This window comes from Corvus kubaryi, unplaced genomic scaffold (genome assembly GCF_017639235.1).
Source record: "Corvus kubaryi isolate FWS band 111438036 unplaced genomic scaffold, C.kubaryi_AGA036_p1.0 68, whole genome shotgun sequence".
In the NCBI taxonomy this organism is placed as follows: domain Eukaryota; kingdom Metazoa; phylum Chordata; class Aves; order Passeriformes; family Corvidae; genus Corvus; species Corvus kubaryi.
This window is the reverse complement of record NW_024582056.1, coordinates 1,190,242-1,203,242: the sequence shown is the minus strand read 5'-3', so window position 1 is coordinate 1,203,242 and position 13,001 is coordinate 1,190,242. Positions and strand designations below refer to the sequence as shown.

At 37.5% G+C, this 13,001-nt stretch overlaps 1 long non-coding RNA gene across 1 annotated transcript; it reads left to right on the top strand.

Annotated features, from left to right (window-relative positions):
• Positions 1 to 10,351: 10,351 nt before the first annotated feature.
• Positions 10,352 to 12,880, top strand: LOC121674467. The gene is made up of 3 exons (XR_006019627.1): positions 10,352 to 11,291; positions 11,778 to 11,950; positions 12,764 to 12,880. It is a non-coding gene; the product is annotated as an uncharacterized LOC121674467 (long non-coding RNA).
• Positions 12,881 to 13,001: the final 121 nt, after the last annotated feature.

The window sequence follows — 13,001 nt, the reverse complement described above, 5'->3', positions numbered from 1 at the left end:
GTCCCTTCCAACCCCAACACTTCTGTAACTCTGTGACTTCACTTTCTTTCACAATTTTGGTTTTGATGAGCACAACTTGACAGCACTTGAGGCTTAGATTGACTATAAATTGAAAGTACCCAGTACAAGGTTTATATTAACAATGTGACAGTCTAGAAGATCTCACAGGACTTTGCAGTTGAGATTCTCTATTCTTAAATCAAATACAGTGGTTTAGAGACCAGAAATCAATTTTGGTCTTCACTCAAATGCCACTGGCCATTGCAAAAGTTCATAAGCAAATATTTACAGCAGAATGTTGGAGTAAGACTTCTGAAGTTAGAGACTTTTTACCTTTTACTTCTATATAGAATTGATTTTATTTTTATTTTTAAACCACCAAAAAAGCCTTTCATCTCTTTATTAGGAAGAGAGAGTGTTTTCAATCTTATGTTGTTTAAGGAAGAATGCCAAAAGATAGCAAACTAAAAAGCAAGCCAGAACATTTGAAGGACTGTCATTTTCTCATAAATTCTGCCTTGAGTTCAAGTGGAAAAGAGAATCACAGAAAGAGCAGAGCTTTAATTCTCCATGTAGACTAGGGATTTTGACCTAAAATGAGATTGTGCTCCTTGTGGAAAGATGCTGGGGGTAAAATCAGATAAAACTAAGTTATATTCACATCCAAATAGAAGTTATAACGGTACAGAAATTACAGGGTAAAATGCAGCTGCCATTCCTTGGATGGAACACGGTTGGTGTGCTCCATGATGGTTCCCCATACAACAGTAAGTACCTGCTAAGTGGGACGGAATGGAGGGTGGAGCGGAGGGCAGACACTGTGTCGTGTCCAGACTGTGGAAATTCTTTCAGGGAGGGGAACTTGATGGTACTTTGCAGCTGATAAACCAAAAAGCACCTGTCAACCAGCGGAGGGAGGAGATGTCCTGCTGCTGAGCCAACAACTGTGATGGAATCTCTCTCCTTAGATGAACTTGGTTCATTATAACCTAATTGTAATATTAACACACACATCCATCCCAAAGTTGCCCACCTCCAAGGTGTGACCACCCCTCACTGGACATGTGCTCTATGTTTTTTTAAGGGTATCGTTAAAAGCGAACCGCGAGAATTTTACATCAATCAGTAACAACAGTAGGAAGGACTAGAGTCACTCAAGCTCCACCTAAACATATAGAAACAGTATAAAAATAGGTCAAGAATAGAGGAAAAGTTACAGAAGACTCCATCATAACTGCTGGGATCAGTCAACAGGCTGAACCTGCCATCTCCCCCATAGAGATGCCTATTGGGAAAGAACTGTACTCTGTGCATACTGAGTACTTTTTCTGGGGATTTTAGACAGTCATTTGAATATGTTTTTGCAGTCAGATACTGTCACCAGCAATCCTTGAACCTTAACCTGTCACAATGATATATTAATAAAGACTGTTATGATGTAAAGTGTTGGTGAGTCCTTCACAGCTGCTGGCACTTGCTGGTGGTGAGTGACATTCTCGAATAAAGTGTAAGACCTGTTGAGGGGTCATAAAATGTGAAGACCTGCTGAGGGACCTCCCTGTTGCTGTGTGTGTCCCTGAATAAGTCAGTCAAAGCGCCCTCCAGTCCAGCAGCATTGCTCAGTGAAGGGTTCTCCTAAAGGGGCACTGACAGACTGGTCAGGTACAAGGGTCTCAGCTTTTCTGGGGCACTGACAGACTAATCAAACACTAAGGGTCGAGGAAATCTCTGCACACTGATGGTTGAGGAAATCTCCTTTTCACATGACAGCTCCTTCTTCCTAAAAGAAGAATTTGACTGTGCACTCTTGTGCATTTCAGCTTGTCCAGTATGTCAAATATTACATCAAGGTGGTGATTCACACTGCCTTACATAAGTTCCCATTCTTATTTATGCACAGTGCTGTTTATTTCACTGTCATATACTGGATGTGAGTAAGAAAAGGAGAACAAATTTCTATAGATTCATGCATAAATATTCATGGATATGTATATGGATGCACCTTCATACAAACCTGAATATTATAACCGTAATATTTGCTCTCTTTTAAATTCAGCTTTTTTACCTGTGATACTTAAAATTTGGGAAAAAAAAAAGAAGTTATGATTTCTATCTATTTAAAGTGAAGTACACCTTTGAGTTTCTTTTCCCTTAAAAATATATTTACAACTATTAGTCATCTTTAGTCTTGACCAAAGTTTGACAGAGTTTTCAGCTGAATTTTTTCTTGTTATAGAATGCTGGGTTCACATCTACACTGAAGGTAGGTGTCATGTACTGTTTATTTGCTGTCTTGTAGATGAGACATTTGAAAATAGAAAATACACAGGCTCAACAAACCAGCCATGTTTTTCTACTAAGAACTTTATCTTTGTCAGTGCAAACATAGATAAAAAACATCAAAACTGAAATACAAATATTTCCTTACATTTGAGCTTCTGACTCAGTTTTCAGGTTCTCAGTTCAAATAATCATCTTCCAAGTTTTCCTGAGAACCCTTTTAGTAGCCTACTTTGAGACCACCTCTTTGAGTTTATTTACCATTATTTGTATCTTTTTAGGAACATGAGGTAAATTTCTGATTATTACCAAGTTGTTTTACTGAATTCACTGTTACATAAGATTTTACATATGTGATGTCTGTTTATTTTAGTATTGTCTATAGGATATAAAGCTTATCCTCTTGCTGAAAATGAAAGCAAAGAACGTATTATTTGCTGAGCATGGATATTTTAATAGGGCTTTCAAGTCTTCATATATATTCAACAGTTTAGTTCCCAGAGGCTTTATTTTTAATTTATCTTTAATATGAATATGTTCCATTATTTTAAATGTTAGCAAGTATAGGGGGACTCATAAAGAAAATAAAAATTAATACTGTTGTCCCTATCAAAAAATTAGCAAGCATTTTCTGTTATCCTTCGGTATTATCTTATATTCTCTATGTGCAACAACTCAATGGGTAAAACATTAGATACTGCTTTTGATGATGGGGCTGAAAAACCACATCTCTTTCTTTTAAACTGGTAAGAGATACAGGGCATAATCCAACATTTACTACACAGCCCTCCTGATTTTGCTAGATTTTGGAACATGTCTTAAGTGAGCTATACATTCTGGATTCACTCAGGAAATTAGCCCCAAAACTACCTCACAAGACATGACCTCATGCTTATAATGAGCACCGGACAATTTGTTTCAGTAATGGGTATAATGGCAAAAAGCCGAGGAGGGTAGGGGAGAATCTTGTCTGCTATTTTTGTCAACCTAGGAATAATGTAAGCTTTGTACAACATACAAAGCATCACTTAGGAGCTGTGCCTGAACTGCTAAAGATGAACTCTGCTCTCTTCCATAGGCAGACAGCTCTCAGTGAGAACAGTGGGTGCAGTCTATGCATGCCTGAATTTAAAATTTCTTCTAGACAGTATTGTTTTGTGGTATATTTCTTTTCCCAGTGGATGCTCTCTCAAATTCTTTTCCTCTCATCTGATTGAATGAGGCTATTTTTTTTTTCTGTTAGTACTTCAGTATCTTTACTTCAATTTCTTAATCAAAGCATTTCAACTGTGAGTCCCTTCAGTCTGTGAGCACTTTGGGGCAAGGGTTGTTTTTCACTCTGCATTTAGTGCTCAGGAGTGTATTGGTTTTTAGACCTACGCTATTCTAAATTTTAAGTAATACACAAAAACTTTATAAAGAAAACACAGATTGGGCAAGAATTGTGTACCTGCGTCTGAGTTACTTGGAAACATTCACTTCACTCTCTGGTACCCAGCATGGAGAAGGCACAGATTTTTCTCATTTCTATTTACTGACCATTGATATAAACAATTGCAGTTAATTGATGTTTTCACAAAATACTGTGTAGTCTTAGTTTTTGTCCTTCATATCTATGGAAGATAGTTAAATTTAACATTGGAAAGCAAGAGACAAAATTTTTATTGTTGAAATCCATTTACCTCAGAAACAATTGATCATGAAAAGTGAGAGAGAATTTATGATTCATATTTCTGTTTGCAATGACCGTTTGACACACTTAGACCTAAGATTTACATAAACATTTTTTTCAGAAACGAGACATTAAGAATAATTATGACATTTTATAAAAGTAATTGACAATGATCTTAATGAGAAAGAAAATTGTTCTGCCTTTAATTAGAGTTATTTTCTTGTTTTTATATTATGCAACTGACATATGGAGGTCAATGTTTCATCTACTCCTGAATGTGTACATTATACATTCTTGTATATATATATACTCAGCCCAGAAAAGCAGCATTTAAAGAAAAAGTTTAAAATTTATAAGATCAGAGAAAGGATGATAAAAAAGGAAAGTACAGAAGTGTTCAAAATAATGTATGATTGAGGGGCAGCAAATAAAATCATCTCCTCTAATAACTAGATGTGACAGTTTATAGAACTGAAAGACAACCCCTTTCAAATGAATAAAAAGGAAATAAATATATACACAATTCATCATTAACTTGAGATAATTATTCCACAACTTACCTTTTAGGTCAAGGCTCAGCAGGATTCAAATCATCCTAATATATTCATGGACAACAAGAATAACTATGTTTAAAATAGAAAAGCCACAAAGTCAATGTAAATTAAAGCTATAAACTGTCATTAGACATGTAGGATAAAGAAAAGCTTCCTCCTTATCAGTCCACAATCATACATTAGTGCTTTTTCCCTATGTGAAATTGGTTATTGTCAGGAAAAAATGCAGATGACTGGACTCAAAAGTTTCCCTTCTGGCCTGGACTAAGAATTATTCCAGAAGTAGTAGCCCCTCCGGATGAAAATGGTCTTAATTTTACTAGCAGTCATAAAAATACCTATTCGTGGGTGCTTCATGTAAAAAATCATAGAATCATAAAATGGTTTGTGTTGGAAAAGACCTTAAAGATCATTTAATATCAATCCCCATGCCATAGGCAGGGTAATCTTTCACAAAACCAGGCTGCTCAGGGGCCTATCCTACCTGGCCTTGAATGCTTCCAGGGATCAGGCATCCACAGCTTCTCTGGCATGTCACCACCCTAACAGTAAAGGATTTTTTCCTTGTATCTAATCTAAAGCTACTCTTTTCTAGTTTAAAACCATCTCTACATGGCCTTGTAAAAAACCCCTCTTCATCTTTCATTCAGGCTCCCTTCAGGTACTGGAAAGCAATGCTAAGGCCACCCTAAAGCCTTCTCTTTTCCAGGCTGAACAATCGCAATTCTATCAGCCATCCCTTATAGAAGAGGTGATCTATCCCACTAATCATCTTGGTGTTTTTAGTTTAGACTCATTCCAACAGTTCCTGTGCTGGGGACCTCAGAGCTGGATGCAGCACTTCAGGAGGGGCCTTGCCAGAATGGAGGGACAGAGTGGAGGAGAAGAGGGTCCCTTATATGGCTGGCCATGCTTCGTATGATTCAGCCCAGGATACAATCAGCTTTTTGAGCTGCAAGTACACATTACTGGCTCATGTCCAGCCTCTTATCCACCAGCACCCCCAAGTTCGCTCGTAGATGAACTCTTGATCTTCCCATCCCCCAGCCTGGATTGGTACGGACATTGCCCCAAATCAGGTGCAGCACTTTCTCTTGATCTTGTTATACTTAATGAGATTCCCAAGAGCCCACTTGAGCTTGCCCAGGTGTCTCTGGATGGTATACTGCCCTTCTAGTGTGGCAACCACACTCTTCAGCTTGGTGTCATCTGCAATTTGCTGAGGATGCACTTGATCCCTTCATCTATGTCATTAATTAAGATAATAAATAACATTGGTCCCAGTACAAACTCCTGAAGGACACCACTCATCACTGACGTCCCTTAGGATTCTGAGCTGTTGACCACTACCCTCTGGATGCAACTGTCCAATTAAATCCTTATCCACCTGAAATGAGTACTTCATGTCTAAAGTCCACAAAATGCCTCTCAGTCCTTCTACATGCATGTTGCTTTTGCTGAATGTCATGGCTTAGGAATGGCACTCCCCAGTTTAGTGCCCCATGCCCCACTGAGACTATCCCATATCAGATCCCACTTATTTGCTCCCCCCCTCTCCCTTCCCCCTTCCCCTTCTCACTTCGGGAATGGACTTGAAACCTGGAAGCACAAAAAGGTGATAATCATGGATTGAGATAAGAAACAATTTACTGGTAAGAGGAGTGAGTTAAGAAAATGAACTGTAACAATATTAATAAAAAAGTATACAAAAAGAGACAGTTCCCATGCAAAAATGCTCACTGCAGACCCAGCAACAATGAACAATTTTTCCCTACACCACCACGCCCTTCTTCTCACTGCAATGATGACCTGAAGTGGTATAGAATAACAATCTAGTTATTCAGAGGTCCCATCCCCTCCTGTTCACAGCTACTGTGAAAAAATTAACTCTGTCCTGGCCAAAACTAGGTCATTGGATCATTCAATACAAGAACATTAAGAACATTCCATGACTAGCCTTCTGTTTTCCTTGAAATTAAATTTTATTCATAGTAAATGGGAATCTCTAGGCTTAGAATATGGCAGAGAAATAAGGAAAACAAAATCTTCACAGTTCAGGAAGGGTGGACAGACTGTGTGTACCTTGACATCAAACTTTACTTCTTTTTTGTTTTCCCTTCTCATTTCTGTAGTCCATGTGAGCTCAGGTCATGCCAGGCTGAAACTTCCAAAATACTCAGCCAATTAAGGTAATTCTTAATGTGTACTCATGGCAACTGTTGGTATAAGATACTGCAAAAGTTGTGTAAGTCAGCATGCCAAAAAGTAATTGGTGGCAGTATTCCAGAAAGAATTAAATTCACTGAATAGCTGTTAATAAGGTTTTTACTCAGGGGTATTTCTCTCTTATGCTTTGTGTTAGTAACCTTAACAACAGAACTCTCCCTCATGAGTTAGTGAAATAGACTAGATAAAACAATATAAACGGAACATATAAAAATTTCTATTAAATGATACAAAGCTTAAAGACTTTCCCTAATGCCCTCATCAATTATAATAGAGCATTTCACATACACATAGGATGCAGAGGTTTTGATGAATCATCTAAGAAATACACATGTGTACGTTTGCACATGCATGTACATGCATATATGAAAGAAGGAAACTGCTTTTCTCTCTTATATCACAGTCATAGAAGCAATCCACATAATGAGGAAGAAATCATGTACAAAATAGCAGAAGGGAATTACCAAAGACCCTATTCTTCAACTGCAGCATGGGCAAAAAAAGATAGTCCTATTATAGGGAGTGGCATGAAGTTCACATGAAGAGTACGAATTTTAGGAATTTTGGGAGTTCCCTGTAGTCCAGAGTTCTCCTTTTCACCCTGAAAATTGCTTATTAGCACTTGTAGCTATCCCCCACATCCTCATCTCAACATCGTAACTACCTAACAACAGTCCTGAACTTTTTTCACTTCAATCAAACAAAAAGGGATTAAAATCCCATATTTAAATAATTTCATTTGTGAAAGAGTTGTACTCTCCTGATCCCACTACTCATGAAGCACCCACAGGCAGACTAAACTACTGCATATAGTAGGACCAACAATACTATAGATTTGGTTCAGGTTGCTCTGAAAAAATCTATTATACTAACCATGTGTCCTCTGTAAACACATTTTTCTGTAAAGCTTGAGTCAGTCCCCAGTGAAACTGTGCCAAAAGATATCTGGGAGGAACATGTCAGCAAGTACTTAGAAGTAATCCTCACATCTTTCCTCCAGTAATTCATTTTGCAGTACCCTTTCCTGTCAAACTTGAGATGAAAAAATTGCCCCCTCTGCACTGATGAGATTGATTTCTTTTACAGGCAGTGTTGTAACTAGTTTACGTAAAATGAAATGTTTGTCACAAAAAATAAACCACACAGTGTCACTGAATAAAGGAGCAAAGTGTTTCTTTATACTGATGGGAAGACTTATTTTTGAGTAGGACAGAAATATCCAAAGAATGTTTTCTAATCTGTTGTTTAACACTTTCTTTTCTGTTTGTCTGACAATGCAAATAGCATGTTGTGTTATAGCTAAATGGTTTAAACTATTAAGGCTTATTCTAAGCTGGTCTAAACATATCCCAAAATATAGGCTATGCCATGAGTAATTTTCATATAGCTATTCATCTTTTTCTTCTCAAAGGTGCTTTGCATTGCAAGAAGAGCTACATGGACCAGGAAATCTGTTTTCTAAAAGTTGAGAGAAATGGAGAAAACTGAACAAAAAGTGTCAACAAATTTACATGTGTATTATGCCAGACCTCTTAAAATTTCTGTCTGTGTATATTTCTGTGATACACAAATATCTTAACTTACATGCATCATCACTTATTTCAGTAATTTTCTCTATAAATGGTCCATTTATGACAAAAATACTACAAAACTTACCTAGCATGAATCATGGAGAAACATGTTAACCTCTTCGTTTTAATTAATCTTTCTGTTTAAAACAGTGGTCACTTCAGAATTTCAGGAAAGTCAGAAAGGATTTCTGGTGTTCAATGACTAGGGACCTCAATAGGTCCACTCCATATAGACAACTTAGGAAAGGAGAGAGAGATCTCTTTGAAATGTTGAGGGAAATGGAGAAAACTGAACAAAAAGTGTTACCAAATTTACATGTGCATCCCTCTGTTTATGAGAGTACTATTTTACTCTAAGTACTGCATAAAATCAAGATGGCAGGGAAAAAATAATTGTGTACTAAATTATACTTCGTTTGGCTTTATGCTGATTTCCATTCAAGTGAACTTTCCTTATGTCTTTTTTTGGAAAGAAATATGAAGAAGAAGAGGGGTGTTACAGATTTACTTGAATCCCTTGAGCATCCTGCTTATCTACAGAATGGGACTTCACCTTGTCTCTTCAACTTGTACTACTGCAGCTGTTACACTCTGAATGACCATGTAGTGCACTATTACTCAGTGGTTAAGAATAGGATGTAAATGAAACAAGGTATATTTACAGGACCTTCTGTTTTCTCTGGGCTAGAAAAATATTTGATTAATAGTAACAGCATGAACTTGAACGTGTATCTCACAAATTACATTCTTGATTAAAATTCTGACTGCTCAAGCTTGTCTTTCCTGCATTTTGACTAAAAGTTCTGCCTGAATATGTTCAAAAGGAAGGCAAAGATAAAATAAAATACTTACATTTTGAACAAAACTGCATGCTTCTGGGAAAACATGTAATTCCAGTATGATGTTTTTTAATAGAACACATTATTTTCAAATTGTTTTGGCAAGGTCACTGAAACATTCCTCTTGGGTTAGTGGTCTTTAAAAAATTTTAGTGAAGTGCTAGAAGTATGCAACATGTTCTAATAGCAAATAAAGGCTGGTTCCTATCAAATGAAAGGATGTCAAAGATTACAGGACCTTCAAGCATGGAAAATACCTCCATGTATTTGGGTGTCCTAATTTCTGAGAAATAGGCAACTGAATTCAAATAATTTTCAATAAAAAGGGAAACCTTTTTTTGAACAATATCTGGTTCCTGGTTGGTACATGGGTCAGTATATATCTATGCTTTTTGCTAGGGTTTTCTTACAAGCCTGACACCTATGAATAAGAATCAAATTTTTCTTATAGACAATATTAAAAAAACATTTAAACCTTGAAGAAATTCAGTGATCTTTTTTATAGCCTAACTTATAGTAAGTGGAGTATGACACTGCTTGTTGTTTCTGGTCAGTTTCTGGTTCTGTCTCTGGTTTCCTTGGAGACCTTCTGCAGGTCACTTCCACGCCCTTTGTGAATCACAGAAAGGTTTGGGTTCAAAGGGACCTTAATGATCATCTCTTCTGGCATGTCTCAAGTGGAACAACAAGATCAGATTGGATATTAGAAAAAAAAAATCACTGAAAGAGTGGTTGGAATAAGTTGCCCAGGGGGGTGGTGGAGTTACTATCTCTGGAAGTGTCCAAGAGACACTGGATGTGTCACTTGGGGATATGGTTTAGTGGTAATTATGGTGATCTGGGTCCACAGTTGTACTACATGTCCTAGAAGGTCTCTTCCAACCTTGATGATTCTGGGATCTATTTCCAAAATCCTCTGCCATGGAATGCGCACCTTCTAGTAGACCAGGTTGCTCAAAGCCACATCCAACTTTGCCTTAAGCACTTCCAGGGATGGGACATCCACAACTTCTCTGTACAGTCTATACCAGTGCCTAACCATCCTCACAGTAATGAATTTCTTCCTAAGATCTAATCTAAACCTACTGTCATTTAGATTAAAAACATTTTGCTTTGTCTTGTCACTGCATGCCCTTGTAAAATGTCTCCCTCCATCTTTTTTATAGGCTCCTTTCAGGTACTGGAACACTGCTGTAAGGCCAAAGAGCCTTCTCCATGCTTCACAGCCTCAGCTCTCTCAGCCTGTCTTCACAGGAGAGGTGCTTCAGTCCCCCTCTGGTCATCTTGGTGGACTCCTCTGGACTCACTTACACAGCTCAATGTTGGGGGCCCCAGAACTTGGTACAGCACTCCAGGTGAGGTGTCATGAGGGCAGAGTAGAAAGGCAGAATCACCTCCCTTGATCTGTTGGCCGTGCCTCTTTTGATGCAGCTGGGTCACAGTTGGCTTTCTGGTCTGCAAGTGAACATTGCCAGGTCATGTTGAGCTTCTCATCAACCAACAACCCAAGTCCTTCTCTTCAGGGCTGCTCTACATCCAGGCACCCCCCGGTCTCTATCTGTATTTGGGATTGCCCTGGCCCAGGTTCAGGACCTTGTACTTAGCCTTGTTGAACTTCATGTACATGTTGTCATCAGTGGTACTAATTTGATGTATTTAATCCTTAACTTTCTTGTCTTTTGTTAGTAGTGTGTGAAAAACAAATACCTCAGAAGTTCTGAAAAAATCCTTCACCATTTCTGCCACGCTTTGCTCATTTTGTGTAAAACTTGTTGGATAATTCAGCTTCAGACATGGGACTTCCTGAAACCCTCCATTTTGGCAGACTTATTTCTGGTGAATAATTGTCTGAAACACATCACTCAAGTCCATTCTGATTTGCTTCTGTGTAGGAATCCAAAATTCAGTAAGGAAACAAGAAACTGTTCTGGGGATCTGACACAAACTGGGAACTATTGTAAGTCTTCAGGAAAAACTGGTTTTAGTCAGATTTCAAAAAAAGAAAATTCTAGAAACAACACTCTGAGTATTGGCAGAAGATCCAATGCTAACTGAATATTATTTTTTGATTCTTTGTTGCAAAGTAGTGAATGGAGTCCTGAAGAAAGACTGCTTGGTGACTGAAGTGGTTGATATTGGCTAACCAAAGGTGCATTTACAAACTATTTTGCTTTACAAATTCTTTATATACTATCTTTTCTTATTGAAATGTAGACCTTCTCCATTTGGTAACCTCATTTAACTTTATCAGCATTTGAGGAACAATGCAATTGATCTGAAGACAACCCAACATCCTTCTCTGAGTGTTTTAAAGGATGCTGATAATGAAGTTTGGTAACATTAAGATTTCACCTAATTCTTTTTCTTTCCATTTGTAAAATTTTCTTCTCTGTTATGCTTTATTCTCAGTTAGTCTGATTCTGTCATTCTTTACTCAGTCTTGAAAATATCTTTTTAATTTAATTAATGGAAACTAAAACCAAAATGTGAACTGATCTCTTATTTTCATGATACGTATCTTCCATTTTAAGAAAAAACCTTTTGAAACAAGTCACGTGGTACAAATGCCCTTCTAGACAAATTTCATGCATCACTCACAATTCCCTAAACTCTTTATATTTAATCTTAATTTCAGGTAAAATGCAAACAGGAGGCAGTCATTCCTATTTTAAAGCTCACAGACTACTATTAAAAGAAACAAGAACTCCTGCCAACTCTTAGCCACTCTACAAAAAGAAAATCATTATGGACTAGAATGAGCTTCTTTTTACTGCAAAATTTTCCATTTATACTGACAGTTTCCTACAAGTAAGTGCTTTTAAACTGTGCCCATGATAAGCAGTATGGTTTTCAGTCAGAGGCTGACAATTTGTATCAAATTTTGAGGACCAGCAGATGGTGCTATTGCAGGTGGCTATCTTGTTTGGTTTTGTTTAGTTGGGTTTTTTTTTCTGACAAAAACTGGCCATAAGCTCTCAAAAACTGCACTTATTGTCAGTCAAGGCCTGGTGTTTTTCAAAAACTGTGGATGTTCTTCCTACATAAGTCTGTATATCCAGTGGTGTTATTTTCTTAAAGATATATTATGAGTTTTAGTCGTATAAGCAACCTGATATTATATGGTGCAAGAAAATTGTAGTATTTGCCTCCCTGGAATGAAGGGATAGTACTCAAGTCAGAATAAGCAACAGACTCCTGCAAAGACACAGTATTCTGGTTCCATATGGTCTAAACAGAGCAACTTGAAATTACTAAAAATGGAAGTGTTTCATTAAACTCTCTTAGGTATAGAAATGTAAAAAGGACTGTGCTTCCAAGCACATAGCATAAGTTTTCTCTAGACAAGCAAAACAGAAGTGAAGCATCTCAAGACAGGGGCATCATTAAAGCAATGACAGTCTTTTTGACAAATCTGTAATTTATCAAAGGTACAAAGCTTTTTGTAGGTTGGAGCAGAAATTGGTCATTACCTCCAATAAAAAGTAGAGAAGAAAAGGAAGAGAAAGTGGACAAGGACTTAAATTTAAAAATATAATAAAAGTTACAATAAAAAGATGAAGTCACTTTTCTTGACTGACACCAAGGAAAAGACAAGCCTTCCCCCTTGAATTTTATTTTCAGAACCAGTTTCCCCATCGAACAGAGATCAGTCAGTGCCTCCGTGACCAGGATGTTCGTACCCAGGTACAGAACCAGTGGCACAAGACATTCAGTGAAAGAAGGCAAGTGAGAACTGCCTTTCTCTCAAGGGTATTACATGAGCTTTTTTTTTTCTACAACTTAAAATACAAAATCAAAAAGAAAAGGGAAGGGAAGGGAAGGGAAGGGAAGGGAAGGGAAGGGAAGGGAAGGGAAGGGA